A 23,933-nucleotide genomic window follows, 5' to 3' on the forward strand; every position below is an offset into this window, starting at 1 on the left:
TTATCATAGAATCATAAAGGTTGGAAAAGACCCCTAAGATCACCTGATCCAACCATTACCCTACCACCATGTCACCCACTAAACCATGTCCCTAAGAATCACATCCAACATTTCCTTAAACGCTCAATATATACCTCCAAAACATACTATTAAATAATACAATATGAAATAATTGTTCTAAGCATTTTTGCAAAATTTTGTACTTGAAGTATTGATTCAACAATTTTGAAGGGCCACTTGGATTTTCTATAAATACCAAACCAAGGTGGCTAACAAATGTATTGTATGGCTGCATTTCTCTATGCAATGTGCGTTATGCAATTTATTATTTCTGTATGTTACTCATCAATCATGAATCATTGTTAAAAGGAGATGTAACTCAGAATGCTTCATAAGATGGGTGAATGTGTTGTAATTTCAAATTAACTGTGGAAAATGTATAAATAAATTGGTAATTACTACTCTCTTAGCTCTATGACGGTAACTGCAGGACTTAATAAGAATTTAATTGAATGGTAACCACTGTCTTTTCTAAAACTAGTAGTTAGGCCTTGAGCTGAAGTATTCTGATTTTCTGAAACCTTCCCACAGTGATGCCTCAATTCCTCAATTTTCTGAGAGCCCATACAATTAAATGTGTGTGTTTGTGTGCACATGTGCATTTTCTGCATGGGACCCTGAGATTACTGGTTAATGTTTGATCTGCATAAACACCTTCATACTGGTCTAAGTGTATTTGTTTTTCCTACTGGTCTTGGCCAGCATACCAGAAATCTGACTAAAACCTTAGAACACCTAAGTGCTATTTATTGGTAGAGTCACAAAATATGTTCACCCAGAATGACTTCTAGCTTTAAACTCACCAAAATTGGTTTTGTCCAATTTAATCTTCTTCTCCATTCCCAAAAATAAATTAGCTGAACTCCCATGAGAAGGTTCCTGCCTCACTTGTCAGAGCTGATATAGAAAGAAATAAACACTAACTAAAATAATCTTAAACTAATCTAACATTTCTTTTCATTTTAGCATCTATACTTACCAGATTCAGCAAGAAACCAAACTCTTTTGTACCCAAGTAACAAGAAATTAAGCCCCACTGTACTTAGTCTTAAATATAACTGTAGAATTAAGCATAAACCACTCCTTTGAAATCAGCTGCTGCACTTAACCTGAAGTAAACTCAGTGCTTTAGGCCTTGGTGTCCTAATCCTTGTACTTAACCATCATCCAGAAACTCCTAATTGACTCTGAATGAGCCATAAATTATTTGCCAGCACTGATCGTGTTTTTCCTGTATGTCTTGCAGAATACAGCAGTAAGCTGAACACTTCAGTTCCTGTTTTTCTGGACCCAAACCTAATTTCAAAGCTTTGATATAAGCCTAATTTTATTCTATCCCAGAGCAGATCAAGCTTTTGTTACCCTGAAAATAAATTCAGCCTACCCTTGCTTCATTCCTCATCAAAGTCCTAGAGATCTTAGTAGACCCTGAATCTTCCTGAATTCTTCAGATTCCCATGAACTGAAACCTAACATTAACCCTAACCCAAGCACAGGGCTTACATACATCCCACCAATCTATTCCAACACAAGCTGTTGGAAACAGTAGTCTGGTTTATTCCTTCTACCAATGTCAGTCCTCACTGTGTGCCTCTTGGATGCAGCAATCATCTGACTCCTCAGCCCTCTTGAGCCCTGGGTTACAGCCAAACTTTAATGCTAGCATTAATCACAACTCAGCATTTAATTTGCAGTTGTGGCTGGCATCTTCATCTCCATTTGCATTTCTGGATCAACCCTTTCTATCTGAACCTCTAGCTGCAACTCCAGACTTCACTGCAAGAACCCACATCCTATGCTGTTCTGATCTTCATGCCCTCTTTTTCTGAACCCAGTTCTTTACCCCTATCTATCACTAGCCTTGGAACCTACCCTTTTCTGTTCTGCTGCCACAAACCTTTCACCATGCCAACCCCAGCCATCATCCCACATATATGATAGCAAGGAATGAAAGCGTTCATCAAGATCCTGAAGCGTCCGTTAGGACGGATAGGGTGGATAATATCCAAGTTAGGGCTAAAAAAAAAAAAAAAAAAGAGAGATAATAAGTTTTGTTGATTGCTGAGTTTTTCAAATCCTAGGGCTAGAAGCACCCAATGATCCACAGTTCACAAGTGGGGGTCCATGGTTCAGGTTTAAGCTGCGTAGGATGATTGGCAAGATTCAGGTTGCCTTTAAATGAAGGTATGGGTTTCTTTATGGAATTTCTAGGCCAGAAGGCTTGTGAGGAAGAGTGCCATGGGCACAGTGGGGTTGTTTATTATGAGCTGGGGGAAATGGAGGCTGCTGATCTATAGGTATTCTAGAACTGGGTTCTGGGTGGAAAGGACTGAACATTTTTCTTTTCTGCATTTGTCAAGCCCAGTGCATTCTAAAGCCAGCCTCTGATTAAAGCTAGGGTTAGAATCATAGAATATCTGAGTTGGAAGGGACCCACGAGGATCATCAAGTCCAACTCTTGGGTCTCCCACCCCCAAAAAAATAAAAATAAAAATAAGTCAGACCATGTGTCTGAGAGCATTGTCCAAATGCTTCTTCAACTCCAGAAGGCTCAGTGCAGTGACCACTGTCCTGGGGAGCCTGTCCCAGTGCCCGAGCACCCTCTGGGTGCAGACCCTTTCCCTAACGCCCAGCCTGACCCTCCCCTGTCCCAGCTCCATGCCGTTCCCTCAGGTCCTGTCGCTGTCCCCAGAGAGCAGAGCTCAGTGCCTGCCCCTCCGCTCCCCTCGTGAGGGAGCTGCAGGCCGCCATGAGGCCTCCCCTCAGAAATGGCATTAGATTTGGAGTATGGGATGAGTATGGGCTAGAGATGGGGGGTTTGTATCCAATAGAGATGCTCAGGATTACTAAGTGGGGGATCAATGCTAGGAATTGAAAATGGCTTTTTGGCATTTCCTAGCCTCACAGGAGCTGTTGAATCTGTGTGTAGATCCTTGGATTTCAGCAATGTTTATTTTAAATGAGACTGGACATGCTCCTTTCCCCAAGGGAGACTGGTAAATGAGCTGAAATCACGCAGAGACATGAGGCACGGCCGCAGCAGTGAATTCCGGGTGCATGATCTTGAAAGAAACCCAGGCTGCAGAGGACTGGGTAGTGTGCCAGGATTTCAGCAGGGAGGCAACCTCTGTGGCAGGCACCCAGGGGAATCGGCAGGCTGGTTCAAGCAGCGAGCAGGGCAGTGTGGGATCATAGCTGAAACGCTTGGAGTGATATAATTAACTTGAAAGAGGGATGCAGCTGCATAAACTCCACATCCACACTCACTGTGGAGTAGGAGCAAGCTCACATGATGGGAAGCCCTTCTGCGCTTGGCAGCACAACGCAATTCCTCTCGCCATCCAAAAAACAGCTTTCCCATACATGAAGGCGCTCGCTCCTCGTTTTGCTCATCCACCTGCGTGCACTTGCATGCCCTGTGGGAAGACGTAACTGAACGATAGTGTCAACAGTCATGAGAGTACTTGACCTGTTTCTTTACCTTTGTGATAGACCTTGGAGCAGAAAGCTTGCCATAGTGTGAGCCTCCCTCTAGAGACCTGAAACGATAGCCGCTCCTCCTAGGTGCTGGCCCTATTGCTGATCTGGGAGAAACACACAAAGTAGAGCATGGAGGACAAGGGCTAACAGCTTGGAGATATAAAAATGAGGCTCAGATACTTACCCTGTGCAAAGTACCATATTGCTGACTGGTATGCCATCTGAGGATGGCGAAGGGTCCTTGAAAGCAAGGAGAAAAGCACAAGAGAAGAACAAATAGAAATATTTTTTTAAAAATAGCATAATAGTTGCTGTGGAATTTTAGAAAGTCAAACAACTCTGTCAGGGGTAAGGTGATGGGAATATATGACCATGGCTCCTTAAATGCAGCTTTCAGACCAGCCTTTTGAAGGCTGTTACCCCACCCAGCCACGTGGATAGGTCGGACTCCACTGCTCCCTGAGAGACGCTGGCAGCCAAAGAACAAGCCCAGGCATAAAAGTGCAAATCTGCTCACCTCATTAAATCCTGTGTAGGGCAGAGGATCAAATTGCTGTGCAACAGTTACCTTTTTAAAAATTATTATTAATTAACCATTTGCAGTAAATAAGAAAAAATTCTTCCAGATTTGTAATTGGCACTAGGTTCTGGGTTAATTCTTTGCTCTGCAAAAGGCTAGCACTGCTGTGCCCCATTAGAAGTGGCTGGCGCTAAAATGAGAACTTAATTCATCCAGTTACTTTGGCTATTAAAATTATACAATTTTTTTCACCATTCTTTCTTCAAAATTTACTTGTGAAAAGTTATATTTTCACAAATACTGTGTTACTATCTTGGCATCTTTCTCTCTTTTCTTAGTGACCGCTTCTGCTTATGGAGAACATGATGAATTATTATTAAATATATATATATATCTCCTCCATTTTATCTCATGGAGAAGCTCCTTTTCTCCTTTTTTCACTAACTTGCGGGGGGAGGGAGGAGGGGGGAGGAAGAGGGTTGTGTGCAAGAAAAAAAAAAAAAGAGAGAGAGGAAAAAAAGAGTTTGGGGATCTTTTGAAGAAAAATGAGTTTCCTGTACTTTTTTTTCCTTATTATTTTTTTAAGTTAGGGAAATATTGAATAAACCTCTGTGAGCCACTGTACTACAGGTGGAAGATGGACATGCCCATACACTTGCTTCACAAGTTGAAGGAGTTCTTGTTTCGCCAGCCACCACTCCTCCGAGACCAGCATATAAATGCATTCATGAATTTAAATGCATTTGTTTTATAGAAGGTGTTCACAGGAGTCTCAGAAGGAAAAGAAAGAAAATAAATAAATAAATAAATAAATAAAAAGGACCTCAAGATTTAGAATTGTTCAAAATTGAACCTTTAATGTGCAGCCTAACCTGCACTCTTCACAAGCATATTTCCATCCAAGAACATACAATATTTCCACTAGTGCATACAAAGAGACTGATGTCTGAACAAATGCCTGTTCATGAATTTATACATGTAGATAATAATGAACATGAACTAGTTTTCAGGTCCATGCTGGATACTTATAATGAATTATTGTCCTTAGACTTAGTTGTAAATGTACTGTTTATAAGCATACAGCCATATGAACTCTGTTTTTCTTGAAGAATATATTGTGATAGGAATCCCCCCAAAAATCAAGAGCACAAAGGTTTCCCGGGGTGCCTTTGAAGGCTTTCTCCACAGAAGTTTGTCTTCAAAGGCTGCCAGAGCTCAGACATTCCTACGTTGCAGCGAAGTTTTTGAAGTTCTCCAGGAAGCTTTGTTTCTGTGTGGCCTCAGGACACTTCTGCTATTTGTTTTTATTTTTCTTGCTCAGAAAAAATAAACCGAGAGGTACCATGAAACCAAAATAATCCACGTATTAGGTACCACAAGAGGGTGCAGTTGCATTTTGTTAAATCTGGAGCCAACCACAAATAACAAACGGATTGCTGCAGCAGCTGCCTAGCTGCCTACAGAAATGACTAACAAAAGCAATTATAGAAAAAGAAAAAAGAAAAAAAAATACAAGAAAAATTGTATTGAAACACACTGAATACATTAATAAACAGCACTTTGTCAGGTGATGTTGGAAAAAAAAAAAATCTAATACATTGAAAGTAGCATTGAAACCATACCAGGATCCATTTGCAATTCGTTTTCTCTGAGCTATTGAAGAGCTACAAGTGCTCCAAAGGGAAGCACTCAGCTATGAAATACACTCGTCCATTTTAATTTGACTCCACAGACATTCTCAGAATGATCATGAAGCAAAAAGAGCATTTTTCACTTTTACCAACAAAAATCTGCAATGAGCCTGGGCTTCAATAGCTGGGTGTGATAAAGTCCAGAATTGTTAGGATTATTTTGCATGTCTGCCTAGCAAGGTGTCTTTATATTCCTATAGCTCCTACTATGAAAATACCCAACAGACTTGCCATGGGGACTAGCATCCCATTTTGAAAACCATACAAAGAACAAAAAATGTATGATGCATGCCTGCAAGAACCAGATAAGTGATCATATAACATAGCTGACAAGTGATCCGCTTGCCGATAAGCAGTCATCACTGTCAAATAGCAGGCAGATTCCTGATCTGGTTTGTTGCTCTGTTCTTCATGCTTGTCGTTCCCTTCAGCCTCTGCCACCCAAAGGTGTGGACTCCCCACCTCTCAGTGCCTTCTGATCTATATGGGACACTTTTGGTCTGGCCCAGGGGCTGGATTCATGTGTGGGAAAAAGCTGAGAGGTGGTGATCTTCAGAGCTTCACTGGCTGATGTCTTTGTCACTTCTGCTCTCCAACTTGCTGAATTACCTGTTTACCTCCGGCAAAGCATGTGATTAACTTGGGTTATGGAAAATGACAGGCTTTGTTCTCTACCCACTATCATGATGATGAAGTCTGCCCTGATACAAAGGCAGCCAGGACAAAGTTTGCCATATTTAACGTGGAAACTGCCCTAAAATATAGACATTGAGATGGCTGCCAATTCCAGAAAACCAGAGGCTCTCTTGTACTTCACAGCCCCCACCTGCCATCACGGACTCAATGTCACTTTTGCAGCACCAAGGCTATAGGATGGCCTGGCAGGTTATCCTCACTACCAGCATCCTAAATTTCAGTAAGGGAAACCCATCCCAAATCTTCTACTTTGCTGTCATCAGTAAATTTTTTGTGCATTTTTTTGAGAACTGAACCTAGCAGTATATTTCTGGATAACAAAGAACAATGAATTTTGCCTTATGTTTCTATAGCTACAAGTATGTTTCCAAAGCTAAAAGCTGAAGCTTTTGCTTTGTAGACTGTTTTTGTTTTGTGTTTTTTCAAAAGTGCCCAGTCCCAGCAAAACAGTTGTGAAATCTCATGTGGCATTTTTCACCTCAAAGGCCTAAGCTTTCCACAGAAGTTCTTTTACGTTTTTAAACAAACACAGCTTTTGAGGGCCTCTGTGAAACATCGTATTTTTGATGTGTTGAAACATAGCAAGTCACGCCACATGGATTTCATCACGTTACATTCACTGTCTATGACATTCTATACTTACCTTTATGCTTCGTGTAAAATATGGAGATAATATAAAATTCTTATTGCCAGGTTGGAGCAGTCCTAGTGTTCTCTAGGGAGGGCGTTTTCAAATGTGCTTGGCTTTGGCTTGATGTCTTCCCTTATTGCCGCCCCAGAATTTTCTGTTCATGATTTTTAACAGAGAAGTGGTTTCTGCAATATTCTGTTTTTCCACAGGAAAAAAGCTGGTTATGCCAAAACAATGTAGTGTCCCTTTGGGAGAATAAAAGAGAATCCAACATGTTTTGAACTGTCCAAGTGAATCTAAATGTTTTGCTTCAGGATGGCTTGTCATTACTCATCAGGAGTTTGTCATGGTTAGGTCCTTCATTTCTCCCTGTCATCTGGGGTCCCTGAATGGATTACATTTTCCATAAAGAACAATAGAGACCCTTCTAGCTGTGGTATGATGATCCATCAAAGATGCCCTAAGCCCACATTTCAAAACCCAAATATTTTGGAACTTTCCATGTTTTATTTTTCTTCCCAATTAGAGAACAAAAGCAAAAATATGGGACAGTGTAGGACAGACAGTCTGATTTTCAGTAGGCTCTGTTTTGAAAGAACTAGGAAGAGGATAAGTAAATTCCTGTGCTTTGGAAAATCCCACTTTAACCAAAAGCGAAAGGGAAAAATAAGCAAAAGGAAGCAGCATGTGAGCCACATTAATGTAATCTTTAATGCCACATATTTTTCTTGAGTATTTAGTATTTCTCTTTGTCTTTGTATTATTAATTATCATTGTTCCATTATTGTGAGGAGAATGATAAATGTTTCTTTGTATCCCATAATTTACAATTTATCATATGATCAATCAATTACGTGATGTTATTTGGCTGCCACAATCTGTTTAAGGAAATGTACGGACCATAAGCAGATAGTGAAGTAAGATATTACTTTAAAAAAAAAAAAAAAGAAAAAAGATTTTGATATTCTCTGCAGTTTTACAAGTCTCCAAAACAACAGAATATATTACTTACATATTTAAAGGAAAAAAATACCTACTAGATCCCTTTTAATATATATATATATATATATATATATAAAAGACTCAAAATTTGGAGAAATGCATGTTGATAAAAGTTCTACTTTCTAAAAAAAAATAAAAATTAAATCTTAACATTGTCCTTTTTATGCTTTCAGTCCTGAGTTCATGGCATGTGCAGAGATTTCTACTGGGCTTCTGTAGCAGCTTCCCCACCACCACCCCCTTTTGAAGAATACAAACTGAAAAAGTTCTGAAAAGCTGAGACATATCACCAACTTAAATGCTCATGTAAAGGGGCTCAGGCTGGATTCCCCACTTGTGAGTCAGCTTCTAGAGAAATGTGCTGATAAAAGAGCAGGACAGCAGCCTGAAGCACGAAAAGAGAGGAACTCGGAAGCAGAGTCTTCCTTATTTATTCTTCCCTGTATTTTTTTGTTCTTTTTAAGCAAGGGGTGGATAAGGGAAGGGCTGCTACCACTTTCCCACAGTAATTGTTGCATGGTGGGAGGTCCATCCCAGTGCTACGTTCCTACCTAATTGCAAAGAAATGCTGGCTTAGCCTTTGAAGCCTCGGAGCGGAGCATCTCCAGTCTGCTTGGCAAGTAAGGCTTGTGGGAGGATATGCAGATAGTCTGGGGAGAGCTCAGCTTAGATGAACTAAGCCCCTACATGTGAAGTGAGACTGTGCAGAGGCTTACTCACCACCAGGTCAAACGTGGGTGTATTATTAAGAGATACCGCAGAAGTCATATCCCTGACATCAGCATGGGAGATTTGCTAAATTTCAAATGACTGTTCCCAGTTTGGAGGTCGAAGTACTTCTTCTCTGCAGATCAGCTGGAAAAGTTACTTTCTTCTAACATGAGAAAACAGCACGTTTTCACAGTGCAGGTGTCCCCGCAGCGAGGCAGACTGGAAAGGAGCTGGAAAAGAGCCACATAGGGCCGAGTAACAGTTAAATATTAGGGAACCAGAGCCACTGGTTCTTCCCTCCTCCCCACCACTACCGCAGTCTCCTCATCCATCAGCGTAACCGCATTGGGGTTTTCTAAATTCTGAATTTTAGCAGAATTCAGACTGTGGCTGCAGCTGAGGAGGATTAAGGAGTCACTGGTCTCCTCCTTATGTGGTTACCTCTTTCCTCATAGCAGTGAGCACAACCATATATATCTCACTCCCTAGAGAAGTTGTATCAACCGAATCTCAATTTTTTTACAAAACTGCGAAGAGACTTAAACTGACTGTGATCGTGTTGACAGAACTGCAAAAATACCAGGAAAAAAATGATAGCTGTAGTTGTACTGGCAGACCTGAGGGGACTGAAGCCTTCAGTTGAAGGAATAGTGATGAGAAAACAGAAGATGGGGGAGAAAAAATAACAGAGATACGGGGTATGCCAAGAAAAGAAAATTGTATCTGACAGCCGTGCAACTTCCTGCGATCTCTGAATGGTGCAAACCATTCATGTTCACCTGTAATGGTGAACACCATGACAGCGAACAACCCCATCCTGATCAAAGCTCCGCTCCAAGGATTTGTCTGGCATCCCAGACTGAGGCATGATTTTGCTCCTGGAGCTATTCCCAAAGTAATAAACTTCATCACATTCATCTCCAAGTGAAGAGGGAAGGCTTTCTGGTGCCCAGGGACATCAAGCAGACAATTATCCTCAAAACACCAGGGCAAGAATAAACAACCAGGCATGGAAAATTCAGATCTGTTAAGGATTAATGCATAACAAAGGGCAACGACACAGGCCCCCAGTTTGTCCATCTTCAGCCAGGGTGGGAGCAGAGAGGAAAGGACCACCCTGAGACTCAAACAAGGCTGAGCTCAGGAACTACCAACCAGCCTTGAGGTGGAAGAGAAGACAGGGGAGTACAGCAGGGATGTGAAGAATGGGGTGGGCAGAGGAGAGGCTAGTTAGGGAAAGACTTGTCCCACAGGGCCATACGTATGTAATCGCTATGTATTTTAAGAAGAAAGTTGAATTTTACTTCACTTTGCTTAGTTTTATGAAGTTGTGTATAAAATCTCTGTATCAGCATGTGCATCCAGCAGCTAAAACTCAGGATGCCCTGGGAAAGAACTGAATTTGTTGCAGAATCCCCTAACGACTCTCTCTAAATGCTGTATTAACATGGATTTTGCAGCTAATAACATTAATCAGTGTGTTTCTTCCACAGTACCATCTTAGGCAGTCAGCACAATGTGCAAGAATAACTTAATAAGTAAAACCTATATGTATACGTGCAAGTCTCCCAAAGTCAGCAGAAACTGCTCCTTTACGCTGGCTGCCAAATGAGGTCAGAAGTCTGTTAAAGGCTCTGAATGGCTCTAGCATTGATGTTAAAACCAAAACTAGTTCAGGTCAGTTTTAACACGTGTATCTCTTTTTCTCTTACTTTCTGAACAAGAGTGCACGACCCGCTCTGTGAGGAAGAGTATAAATTCCAGGTCTCTCAGAAGAACACAGTGGCTCAAAAAATGCATTACATTTTTCTGCACGTGTATGATTTCACAGGTTTCAGATTTTTCAAACGTGAAATTTAAATGAAAGCACTTATCTGTACCTATTTGTACCTGTATCCGTGCAGCTTCCACATTAAATCATGCAAGAACCAAAGATACAGGACTTGTAGCTGCTACCAACGCAGGGCTGGGTGTTAAGTGTTCATCACACTGCCCTTGAAATAAAGGCAATAGCTATTTTAAGTAACCATAAGCAATACTTATGTGCAACTCAAAGGAGATCGGATATAAAGAGATAAAGATTAGAGTACAGCAATACGGCTTTCATTATACAATGTAATCCAGCGTGTCTGATATAACTGGATGTGACACCAATGTAAATAGCAACAGGTTTGGAAGTGCAATGTTTTCCAAGATAGGGTATAACGTGTTCTCAGGATAGTTACTTCTGAGACATCAAAAATAATGTTTGATTCAATCTTTAAAAAAGAAAAAGGGAGAGAGGAAAAAAAAAAAAAAAAAAACTAACCTCCACACATGTGCTAAAAGTATAATATGTGTAAGTAGTTGGTCATGTTTCAGAAGATCAAATGGAAATGTTATCTGAGTGAGAACAGAATACTTAATTTTGGCAATAGACGTGAGTAGTAAACACAAAGACCCCGGCTATTTGGAGATGCAGAATCATTTTATGGCAAAGTGGGATATTTGTGAAACAAACATTTTGAAGATTAACATAAAGTTTAAATAGCATGCTTGCTTCAGAATAAGAAACAATGACAGATCCACCGCTTGGTACTTAACACCCCTTCCTTACTGAACTCCTAGATGCATATGCAATTTGCATTATATCCAAGGAAGATGTCTGACTTTTAAAAATCAATGATTTTATTAATAACTTCACTTTAAGAAATGAATGTGACAAAACAAAAACTATGCACTTAACAATTAGAATAATCAGATTCAAAAGAAATATCTATGCTTTGCTGAACTCCTAATTCTTAAAACTATTTACATATGTACACGTGATTAATACTAATTAATCTTAAGAACTGCTTTTTGTAATTTGATTACATCATGCAATAGGCAATGGGAACTTGCCAAGGAATTTTAGGAGGTGTTGCCATTCCATTATTTTTCATGCTTTTAAAGGTAAGATGAGGTCTTGACTACCATTTATTTCTCAAAATGAAAGGATGGATTTAGGTCCAGGTTTCTCTTAAGTTATTTTCAGGAAGCCATGAACCTCTACAGTATCTTACTTTTTATTCCTATTTATTGGGAAACAAACCCACCAGTTTTGTTCAAAAATGTCTCAACGTTTCCAAGTTACTCTATACCCATTCTGTGTACCATATATTAACCTTCAGCATGTATTGTTAAAGCTCTTCAGGAAATCAGTCTGCCCACCTCCTTCAAAGTCTCAGGATACAAGTCCTGTATTCCTCAGTCACAAAGCAGTGAACACAAAGCAGTGAACCCATATAGGTACCTGACATAGCCCAGTCCACCTTCCTTCATATCCTTTCTCTGCTCCTCCTTCTTTTTGCTCTTATACCTCTTATGTCCCTAAAAATACTTGATTTCCCTCTTATGTCCCTAAAAATACTTGATCTGGCATAATCAATTCTTGATCCTATCAATCACCAGGTAATTTGAACCAAAACACATTTAGAATTGTATACATGATTGCCTTCTTTAGAAATATTTAAGAATTTTCATGTAGCCTGTAATTAGGAATTTACCTGAATCTTTGTTATTATGTTAATGCCAACCTCAACAACAGCAATTCTCCTAAAATACTAAAAATACAACACACGTTGCTGCATTAACAAATGCTGAGCCTGTCTGAGGGGCTGGTCAGGAAATCATACCCCGCACATGGCAGCAGTTCACCTCTGCAGTGGCAGCATCTCACACTGCATCCCAGCTGTGCTACAGCTCCTCCTTCCCCTTCCTGTAAATGGTCAAAAATGTAAATTTAAAACAAAAGGGAGGAGAAATTTGTAAAAGCAGGTGCTGGTCTTAGCTGACTCTCAGCTGAGACCTTTGCCAGCTACAGTTGATGCCTTCTGAGTGCACAGCGAGGGGTTTAAGCTCAACCTTTATGGCTTATGGCACTTACAGCACTGCAACAGATTTTAGAGCCCACTCAATAGCAGCAGAGCAGTAAGAGAAGAGAGCTTTACCTAGGTAAAATGTGGCGACAGGCTGCAGGCTGACTCACGGGCAGAAGGTGGCAATGATGCCCTGAGTCCCTTCTAGCGCAGAGTTAAACAGAGTGAGCCACCAGCAGCTTGATGGGTTTAAGTCACCTGTTCAACATGGCCTCATAGAAACGAGGAGCGGTCAGACAGCCAGTAACAAGTGCAAGACAATTTAGGAAGTGGCCAGTTTTTCCGCTGCACTGAAAGCATGTCTAGCCTCCGCGACTCCAGACTCAAACCCTAATCTATTCTTTCACGTCCACGTGGTGTGGGGCTGAGCTTGTTGCCAGTTGCAAGACCGGTCATCTCCTCTTCTCCCAAACTGCTGCGCTATTTTAATCACACCGGGCTTGAAATTAAGCATGCCGGTCTCTTCAGGATTGAGAGAAGTCAATTGCCCATGCAGCCCTAGTACTGGTTGTGGTGGCACATCTGGGCAGCCAACAGCATAAATGCAGTGATAGAGGTGACAGTCAACTGCTGCCTTTCAAAAACCCACCAACACACTCTTTATATAGGTCCTTGGAAGAGAAAGCAAACAGAGAGGTACTGAGAATCCCAGGTAACTGCCCAGGGCACAGCCAGGTGCCAAGAGAAATCCCATTCATCTTCTGGAGGCCTGAAAACTAGACACCAAATTGCTTCCAACTATAAAGCTTTGTAGTCCCAGGGCAACAGCTTCGGCCCAAAGCTGCTCCATGTCTTAGAGAAAATGAGTAACTTTGAAGCATAATGATGACGACATCATCCTCGGGGCTCAGCCATTTTTTCAGATATGCAAGTTCTACCTCCGTGATGGAAAATTAACCATGCAGCAGTGCTTGCCTGTGTCATAGGCAAACGTGGCTGATGCTGGAGGTCAGACTGTGTTCCCAAAAGTGCTGGGAAGCAGCGACAGACGCAGGCCTCTGCCACTCTGCAAATACTCCTCGGTTAAGTAATTCACTGCCCAGCTCGATTCGTAAAACCCGCTGTTGATTTCTAAATTAAAAATCAATTCTTCATAATGTGATTTAGGCTCCTGACAGGGCAGGAAAATGATAAGCTCCACCACGCTAACAGGATTGCATGAATGTGATTTATGGTAAGGAGCCTCAAAATCTGAAATGCTTTTTTTTTTTTTTTTTTAATTTTGTTAGCTGCCTGCTTAGTGTATTTATGGTCCTGTAAAGGCAAATACATGTATTGTCTTAAATTAAAAACTACAAGTGGCTTTACTTTGCATCCCTGCCTAGAGATCTCGTGTTTTGCTTACTTTTAATGATTAAAACTACACTATTAGATTACCATTAGGGATCAATACAATTACCATTTTATATTCAGCCTGGGAACCAAATAAAGGCGCGATAGACACCAACGCTATTACCACACCAAGTTTTGCTATTAGTGGGCTGAAAGCAATAAAAGATCATTCAGAGTGATAACCACCAATCTGCCCGCGTAAACTTCAACAACTTTGTCTCCTTAGGGTGGTTTGTTGTTGGTTTTTTTGGTTTGTTTTTCCCCACTTCTTCCTGCAGCCAGTAACTGGATGCGTCGCAGCGACCTTTCTCCTCACCCCACCTTGACGCAAACCCAACCTTTTTGGGTCTTCAACCTGACAGGATTGCGGCTGGTGGGACACCCCTGCCTCCAACCACCAGGGAGAGGACAGGGGGAAGAGCCAAAACCCAGACCTTTCGGCAGCCCCCCGGCGCTGTGGCGGAGGGGCCCCCCCGCGCCACCATGTTGGCTGCCTCAGCGGGGGCCGCGCCGCCGCCGCCATCCCGCGGCGTGGGGGCCGCCGGGCTCCTCCCCGCGGCCTCGGAGCCGGGCGGGGAGCCTCGCCCGGGGGCAGGCAGCGAAGGGCGAGCCGAGACGAGGCCGGCAGAGGCGAGGCGAGGCGGAGAAGCCCGGTTATAGGGGCGGGGAGTCTCCTCCTCCTCCTCCCGCCGCCGCCAGGCTCCAGCTCTCCGCACGCTGCCGGAGCGCCCGGCTCCCTCCTCCTCCTCCTCTCCTCCTCCTTTTCCCTCCTCCCTTCCCCTCCTCCCCCCCTTCCCTCCCCGGGTCGCCGCCAGGCTCCGGGAGGAGCGGGGGGGGCCCCGCTTCCTTCCCTTCTCCCCCCCCTGCGGCTCCCACCGGCGCCGCCGAGGACAGGCAGGTGAGGACCCGGCCGCGCTGGGGGAGAGGCGGCCGCGATGGCGGCGGCGGCGGCGCCGGGCAGCGGAGGAGGAGGCGCTAGGCCCTGGCCGCCCTCCTCCCGGCCGCGACCCCTTCCTCCGCCCGAAGTTTCTCGGCAACTTTCCTGCCGGGGCAGCGAGCGGGGAGGCGGAGGGGCTGGAGGGGGGCGCGATGAGGCACGGCCCGGGGCCGGCTGCGGCTCTCCACGGGGACCCCCCCCCCCCACCCGCGGGGAGGGCTCGGAGCGGGGCGGCGGTGGCTTGGGGAGGGTGGGGGGGATCCAGGAAATTGGTTTCTGAAGGGGCCGCGCGTGCCTCGGCTTGTTTTATTTTGTATATGTAAATATAAATGTATCTATTTTTTTCGCTCCGTGTTCTGGTTCGCGTCCCTCCACCTAGCAGGAACACGACCGCCTGAGATTTCTGACTCACTGGTTTGAATATTCAGTCACAACACTTCATCAAACCTCCTCATGTTCCTTCCATTTTTTTATTTTATTTATTTATTTATTTATATATATATATTTAAAGCATTAGAACCCCATCCCTTGTGGAGACCGCGTGCAACTTTCCCTGCTGCAGCCCCCCCGGCGAGCGGAGTTGGGTGCACGTCCCTCCAGGCGCTGCCTCACGCCCTGGGTTCACGCATCCAGGGGTTCACTGCTTCAGGATGGCCCTTTCCAGGGCTCAGATATGTACAGACACATGAGCCAGTTCATGTCAAAAAAAAGTAGGATATGAAGGCACGCAAACCTCCTGATTGCTAAGGAGGTTCGTTCAGGCCTACCTGCTGAATTTGAGCCCGGGCAGAGGCTGGCTGGTAATTAGAAAATAGCTGTATGAATTCGCTTCAGCTGGCAGGCTGAGCCAAAGCCAGCTTAAAACCTAGAGCGTGTTGCCAAGGAAAGTGTATTGTCTTTTTCTTAACAATCCGTCGGCAGCTGAATGAAATTTCAGAGAAATTTTGCAAGCAAAATTGACCTTTAGTTGAGGAAGTGAGATACAAAAGTTTGCTTGTCTCTTTTCTTTTTCGTTTTTGGAAGCCAAGACTGTAAGAAGGCTTTCTAATAAAACCATGTTGTCAGTTACATTTGTAACACTGTACTTCATACACTGCAACAACTGCATGTTTCTGCAGGCTTGGTAAGTTTCAGGGTTGTTCCTTTCCAGCCAAAAAAAAAACGAACAACACAACTCGTATGTGTATTTCCTATGCATGATTGTAAATTCAGCTGTAGAGGGTTCCTACTGAACGCAGAGCCCCTGGGTGTGTTTTATACAGCCAGGGTGCAAGGGTTAATTTCAGGATGAGGTAGCGTTTGTGACACGGACAGGAGAGCAGCACTGTCACTCAAACGGGTTGTGTTGAATTTCAGAGGAAAGAAAACAACACAATACCAAGTATATGAAACTGTGTCGATAGTTGGTAACAGTGATTGTCAATAATTGTTTTATTCCGCCGTCTTTGTTAGCTTTATTTCCTCAAGAAGTGCAACTCAAGTGCAACTGCAACATCTGTGTGCCTGTCAGTCCCTCTAACAAATCTTCCAGCTGTTAGCCAATTTCAAACAAATTTGGCAGCAGAGGTCTCCCAGGTGGACAATTTGTACGAAATTTGCGAAAGTAAGGAAGCCAGGTAGAAAAGAGCTCTTAAGCTGCACACCGGAGAGTTCACGTGAGCACTTCATTTGAGCTGGAAGTCGATGCAGGAAATTAGGCTTCCTCGGTTCTGCTGTTCGCAGAGCTGCCCGTGTAGTTTTTAATAACTTCCTAATTTTGAAGCCCTAATATTCCTCTTTGAAATCTGGACAACTTCATTTGGAGGGTGAGGCCATGGTAGCTGTAATCTGTATTTCGTATTATAAAGAGGGATTTTTTTTATTCTATTTTTTTAATATATATGACCTCGCAGTTCTCTGGCTATGAAATAAATGAATGGCACTAAAACTATATTGGAATTGCCAACTTATTTGAAATAGCTAGAGGAGTGTCACGCTTAATAAATCTTTGGTGTGGTGCATAGTGAGTACCAGAATTATTTCTTGAAAAACTGTGGTTTATAATTTAGTGATTTTTTTTTTTTTTTTAATCAATACTCTTCTGCACCAGAGGAATATTCTTCGTTTTGAACCTGTGTACTTCCTGCAATTCCAGAAGATAAGTCAGGACTGTGTTCGTGCTGATAAAAGATTGTCATCATGTGACGGGGATGTGAACGCCCGCGTCGTGGCTCATGTCAGTTCATGTGGCCAAAGTTTACTTTATGAACGCGCTAGCTGCACAGTTTTACTTTCCTGTATGCTCTGTATGTGGGCAACAGCAGCGCGTTTTCAGGAGCTAATTCCTCGTGTTCAGACCGATAGTTAAGAGAAATACATTCTTTCATCTTTATTTCCCATTTGGATCAAACTGTTTTGCCTTGTACTTTGATCACAGTTTGAGTATGCTAACTTGATGTTAATTTAGAAATTGATGTCAGTATTAACATGCAGACTACCACAGGAGCTCTTGCTTATTCGGCTGTGTCATATTGGGCAGCTGTTTTCAGGTGGGACACCTTCCATGCCTGTACAGGCTGTGTTTTTTGGGAAGCCCTTCTGAAAGGTTTTGGCTTCTAGTACTGGAAATCCTCTGGAAGTTGACAGAACAGGTCCAATATTGAGGGAGAAATGTAGTTCCTAAAACTAATCTTAAAAGTAGGGGCTAATTTTTAGGCTCCCAGAGGAACCACCTTTGACTACGAGAAGATGGCTCATTCTCTGCCTTTATTTCATTTCTCTCCTTGAGAATGCCAGGAGGGTGCCGCTTTATGGTGCTGGATTTTATGATGTAGCGACCACTATTTCTTGTTAATGATTTTTATTTTGAATACAAACTGCCTTACAGTTGCCATATGGTAACTTCTTTCAATCGCTGCAGTCCTGGGCTGCATTCAAACCAGTGACTTGGAGCTGTGGGGTTCCAGAGCGTGTTAGCAGTTGCCAGGTTTTGAAGGCAAACCTGAACAAATTCCCATCCGTATGCTGAAGGGGAAAAGTAGTATTGAGAAGATGCTGTCAGCTAACTGCAGGACGAGTTTAATTTTAATCTTCCAGAGGTCGTTCTTACTGCCAGCTCCACCTATGGGAATAGGATTTATTCTTCATGGTGCCAGTGCATCAAAGCAGCACTGAGGCAAGTTGGTGAAGCGAGTGGGACTGCACCCCTAGGTAACATTAACACACACGGCTGGGTGAGGAATCTGAGATCGAGATGATAGTAATGGTAGTGACAGAAGTAACGAGAAGTTATTGGTTGTGCATGAGTTTTATTCTCGTTAGATTTAAATAGATATTCTTTAAAAACGTGACCGGCAATGGGATTAAAGCCACCAAGTGCCCCTTTCTGTTGTCCGTTCAGGTAGGTGCCTCCGTGGAGTGCTGGTTCTCTCACCAGGTCTCATGCTCTGTCCCAAAAATTATTAAGTGAAAGCTGAGCTCTGCTGCAAAAAGCCCCTGGGCCAAGGGTCTCCTCTGGGGACTGCCTGCTGTAGGTTTTTATCCGACCCCACAGCTGAGCAGGATGCTGCAGAAGGGATCGTCAGCAAGAGCATCTTCAGCCGTGCTGGCTGTTATCGCTGAGACTGGGGCTTGGCTTCGATTTTTCGTAACAGTTCTCTTACTTAATGTTACAGGATATGGCGGGGGAGTGCCAAGGAGGTAATGACCACCAAAACCTCAGGCAGGCATTATCTGGTTTTCAACTTCTTGAGTACTCTGAGAGGCCACGTGTGGAGTTAGATCACCTTTTTTTTGGCTGGGCTAGCTCTGTTTTATCTTTGTATTTTTGGAAGGCAAATGTTATTGTAATGGCATTATATAAGATAGATGTAATCAATACAGATGCTTACATCTTTGTGTGTTTATGGAAGTTGTGCATTCTGATGGTGCTACTGATCTTCAAATAGCTTCTCTTCCAAATCAGTACTTCAGGAGGAAGCAAAACTTCTGTGGTTTAAGATAAATGTTTCTGTGGTTTTCTTCACACCAGAAGTTTAGAGACATCTGAGAGAAAAATAAATGATTCTTCAGAAGCTTAGAGCCACCCTTTCTGTTCGGATTTTAGGCTGAGGCTTACAGAAGTGAGTCACTTCATTTACTTACATTGCTGGTGAGCTGAGTAAACACGGTCACAAGAGTTAATCTTTGTAGATTGGGGTCCCTAATTTCTTTCTGGGGAAACTTTGATGCATTTGGTTAAACTGATTTTTCAAGTTAGTCTTCGTACAGGAGGGCTTTGGTTCAGTGGGGTTAACTTCCCTTCCTTTGCACATGCCCAAAGCACCTTCTGACCTTATAAAAATGAGACAGCAGAAGTGTTTTATCTGTGGTGTGTGGTATCAGGTATGCTTACCAGCATCGATGGCCCCGTAGCAAAAGAATGATAGGAGCAGAGGACAGCATTCATGTTTGCCCGTGCTCAGCTCAAAATGTTTGTCCATGGTTAAGGAAGACCTTCTAATGTTTCTACTCCGCTCTTGAAATGTTCAGCTTCAGGAAGAAAAATGCAGTTATCTGGGCTAAAGGTTCTGAGATTTTCAACCATACTTAATGCCCTCACGACTGTAATAAAAGACAGTGCTTAAGTGAGGTGTTTAAGGAGTAATTAGAGGGTACCCTGAATCCCTTGTGTATTGCAGTTGTGTAGCGTGGTAACTGCCTTTGGCAGTCAGCCAGGAGAAGACGACATAAAACAAATTAATGCTGAACGATCCCACGTTAATAAGTTGTTTTTAAGTGTGGTTAGGCAACAAAATTAATATTTATGCTTAAAATTTGATGAAGGAAAGAATAGGTCCGAGCTGTGTAGTGCTTTCTTGCTTTTCAAGAACATTTCGTTGGAAACTAAAATCACAACATACACTTGTAATGGATTAAAAAACAAAACAAACAAACAAAAAACTCCCAAGTGCTTATGTATATACCTTGCTCTACTCTTCCACACTCTTTGTGCTTCTGGTTGTCTTCACCAGCCTGGCTTGTTCACCATGAATATTCTGTTTTGCCAGTGATAGTACCACAAAGTCCAGAAACTGTCCTTGGCACAGGCTTTCTTGGTTCTTATGCTCCTCAACACCCAGCACAGCTTGCCTTCCCAGGCAGTGGGTGCTAGTTGTGGGCTTCTGATCCAGTCTGGGGAGAGATTTGGGTTAGATGGACTTCTGCTGAGATGTTCTTTCAGTGGATTTAACTGAACGGTGTGTGTGCATCAGAGAGGAGACACAGCTAAGGTTTTGGTCTGTTGAAAAATGTATACAAAATTAATGTATAGGCAATATTCTAGTTTTCAAACTTTGCATTTACCTGTTAATGCTTTTTTCTACAGATTGGCAGAAAAACATCAGTTTCAAGGAGCTATTATGTGGTCGAGGAAGGAAATCCAAATATAATAATAAAAGTTCTATACTTTACTGTAAATTTCTTAAAATCAGCAAGTTTAGTAGTACATTTTCCTTTTTTTAAAAAAATTATTTGATTCTGATATTATTTTCTGAATGTCTGCAGTTTGAGATTAAAACCTTATTTTAGTACTTTCCAAACTGAAGTCTTCAGAAGCGTATTCACAGGCAAAGTTTTTGGTGTTTCAGAAAAAAAAATAACAAAGTTATCCTGTGAGAAACTGAGAATTAAGGGCCATGTGTAGGTCTGAAATATGTTTGGAGTGAGTGGGCTCCAAACACAGTTTAAAAATGTTTTATAAATCTGTTTTATATGATTTGAAAATGAAAAATTTTCCCCGAACCTAGTAGCAAACTTCACATGTTAAGACATGGCTTTTATATTCATGTAAGGACTAAGCGAGGGTGAGACGGAATGGGAGGAAGGCATATGATGGTAGAGGTGTATGTTTCATGTCTCTCTTCCTATATTTTTTTGAGTTGAAAACAAAATGTGCAGGGAGAATGCTTTACTTCTTTCTTCCTTTTTTTTTTTTTTTTAATGCTATTAATGATTTAGTATTTAAGATTAGCTCTGATTTCAGTAATTCATTCAAAGTAGTCCATGTTTTTGTCCTTGTAGGTGCAAACTCATTTGGTGCTACTATGAAGCTGCACGCCTTACCTGCCACTGGGTAATTTCCCTTAGTAGAAAGTCTTGCAATATGTGACAAGTGAACCTGAAAGCATAGATTGTTGTGTTTCCTAATGCAAATTTATGTAAGGCTTAGGTAACATCCCTGGGGCAAAGGCCTTTCTCTGCTTTGAGTGATGGCCAGCCCAGGTGAGCTGTGCATCACTGCTGTAAGAAGGCTGTTCCTACTGCATGGGCGTGGAAGACCTGGGTTTGTCTGGTGTGTTTTTTTTTTTTTATCTTAAGTTGTAACAGTGTTTTTCTTCCTTGATGCTCCTATTCAGTACATAAAGCCTCCTGAAAGGACAGCTGTCATGAATCAGACCAAAGGTCTAGACCAGATCTCTCTTTATTAAAAGATTATTTAGAGATATTAGGAGTTTATCCTGAACTCAGAAACAGGGAAGTCTCAAGTAAAAGTTTTTGGAGCCTCACTTAAGGGGAAAATTTCAGAGTAGGTTTGCTCAGCTACAGGTGGTGGGTCTGATTCTGCCTGTATTAAATAAAAAGCATTCAGGTTTTCTTCCAGCAGTAGTATCTCAAAATGTACATGTGCTTTCTAGTTTCTGAGGCACGTGATATTTGGGATTTTTGCCAAAGTATGTTTTCTGTTCTTTTTTTTGGTGTGTGTCTGTGTTCCCCCCACCTCCCCAAGTTCTAGGTAGAAGGTACATTAATAGAATGACAACATCCTGAAAACAAAGGGAGAGGTTTAACTGATTTGTGAAGATTGGTTTAAAGGGTTATTAAAGGTTATAATAGTACGGTTCAGATCTCATCTATACCTGACTGGAAAACATGCTTTGGAGAGAGAGGGAGTATACTGTTCTCACTGTGGACACCCATATTTAATTCCTTTTTCATTGTAAAATTAAATACTCTAACCAGGAATGTATATGGTAAAATACTGTTCCTTTTGAAAACAATTACTTGTGAAACAAAGAGAATTGTAGGGGAAAACAAGATAATTCCTGAGCTACAGCTAGTCCGTGGAAATTGTCCTGAATAAAATTGCTTTTCACAGCAGCTATGCTTTTTCAAGCCTGAGAAGTAAGTAGGTATTGTATTAATATTCTTTGAAGGTTAGGAGAAAAAGATTTTGTAGTGGTTTTTTTTTTTTGGTGTTTTACGTTGTTGATTTTGGCTTTGTTTTTTTTTTTTTTTTTTTTTTGCATTCTGGGGTTTTCAAATGAGCGAGCAAAATTCAAGGACAAAACTCTCAACTCCTGAAATAACACAAAAATTAAGCAGTGACTTGTACATGGTGTTAGAGGCTAAGATGCAATAGTAATATGGCTAATTTTCTTTTTTTTTTTTTTTTTACTTTTAAGTACAGCTTTCTACTTGAAGTACAGTTCTACACTTAAAACGCAATTCATAAATCATAGTGACTGAGGTTGCTCTTACTACTTTAAAAATAGCTTGCTGAATAATTATATATATTATATAATTTGCTAAAGATATCAATCTTTTTCATTTTAGGAAATACTTCATACACTGTAAAAACGTGTAGAACTGATTGATTCAGGTTATCATGATACATGAAAAAAGGCACAAGTGATAGGTTAGAGATGGAAACCATATTGCTCTGAAAATAAAATTGGTTTGTTCATACAAAGTAGCTATATATAAATATTCTCCAATTATTTTGTATTGGTTATTAAAAGTAGGACTTTCTTATTACCTTTTTTTTTTTTTTTCCCACCTTTACCTTAAGTCTGATGTACCATCTAAATACTATTTACATTTGGTATGTATATGCTAAAACCATGGCCAAGTTAATACAGGGTGATTTGTAAAATGACTTAAGTTAACAAGCATGACACCTTGATTTTATATGGTATTTTAAATGAATATTTTAACCTGGTCTTGTACTTCTTAGCTCTTTTCCCAGACAAAGAGGCTGAGTATTCCTGGTCAATAAATATGTTGACTCTAACTGTATCCTAGGGTTTGGGCTAATCTTGCTAGTTTTTTTTTGCCAGTGACGTGGATTTTCCAATTGTACTGTTTAATAGTAAAATGTCGTAATAACTTCTTTTAAGTTGCACGTATAATTGTTAAGCAATGAATGCATAATTTATTTGAAAGACAGTTTTTTCTTCCCATTTCATCTTCAGTGGCATTTGAATGGAAGCAGTGATAGAAATTCATGTAAATTACCAATGTTATATTTTAAGGTATAAGTTGTTAACGTGGTAACTTTTAGATAGGGTTTTAGAAGGTGATAATTTAAATGGAAAGCACGTTTTGTTTTAAATCTGATGTATTTACAAGAGGGAATGATAGCTTCAATTTAATTGGTTTTGGTTACCAAAAACTCTGCAATGTTCGAATGAATGGATATGTACTGGTAAGTTTTAGTTTTCTTTGAAAACATGAACAAAAATCTGGCTTCTTCTGATCATATTTTGCCTGAATGTTTCACAGACTGTAGTGAACTGATATTATATAACGTTAATTTGGATAGAAATCCTCTATACTTGTAAGAGAAGCTGGTGGTTAAGGTACATCAGCGTTCAAATTCTGATTCAAGGTGGTTACGAGTGAGCTCTGCCTAATCTGAATTTGTTTAAAATTTTGTTGGTTAGCATAATTTCAATAAAATTGGATTTAATATAGGTTATCCTAACAGTAAATGTAGGTCTTACTATAAATAGATGTTGTAATTAGAAATAAATACTTATTTCTCAACTTTAATTATTGAAAAATGCAATTGGACAGGTAACTTTACATTATAAAGTGGCATATGCCCAGCTAGCATATGACTCTGGTTGCCTGTACAGATCTGTTATATTTTCCTTTTGCTCTTGCAAGAATACTCAGAAGTTAATGTTACGTACTGCCTTAGATGTCAGATAGTATCCACAGGTAACTGGATAATTTA

At 41.3% G+C, this 23,933-nt stretch overlaps 1 protein-coding gene across 1 annotated transcript in view; it reads left to right on the top strand.

Annotated features, from left to right (window-relative positions):
* The first annotated feature begins 14,701 nt into the window (after positions 1-14,701).
* YES1 (YES proto-oncogene 1, Src family tyrosine kinase) overlaps positions 14,702-23,933 on the top strand; it is a 50,299-nt gene continuing 41,067 nt past the window's right edge. Inside the window, exon 1 of the mRNA XM_032181547.1 lies at positions 14,702-14,917. The gene's annotated coding sequence lies outside the window, so the exon portion shown is untranslated. The remainder of the gene's footprint in view (positions 14,918-23,933) is intronic.

This window comes from Aythya fuligula, chromosome 2 (genome assembly GCF_009819795.1).
Source record: "Aythya fuligula isolate bAytFul2 chromosome 2, bAytFul2.pri, whole genome shotgun sequence".
In the NCBI taxonomy this organism is placed as follows: Eukaryota; Metazoa; Chordata; class Aves; order Anseriformes; family Anatidae; genus Aythya; species Aythya fuligula.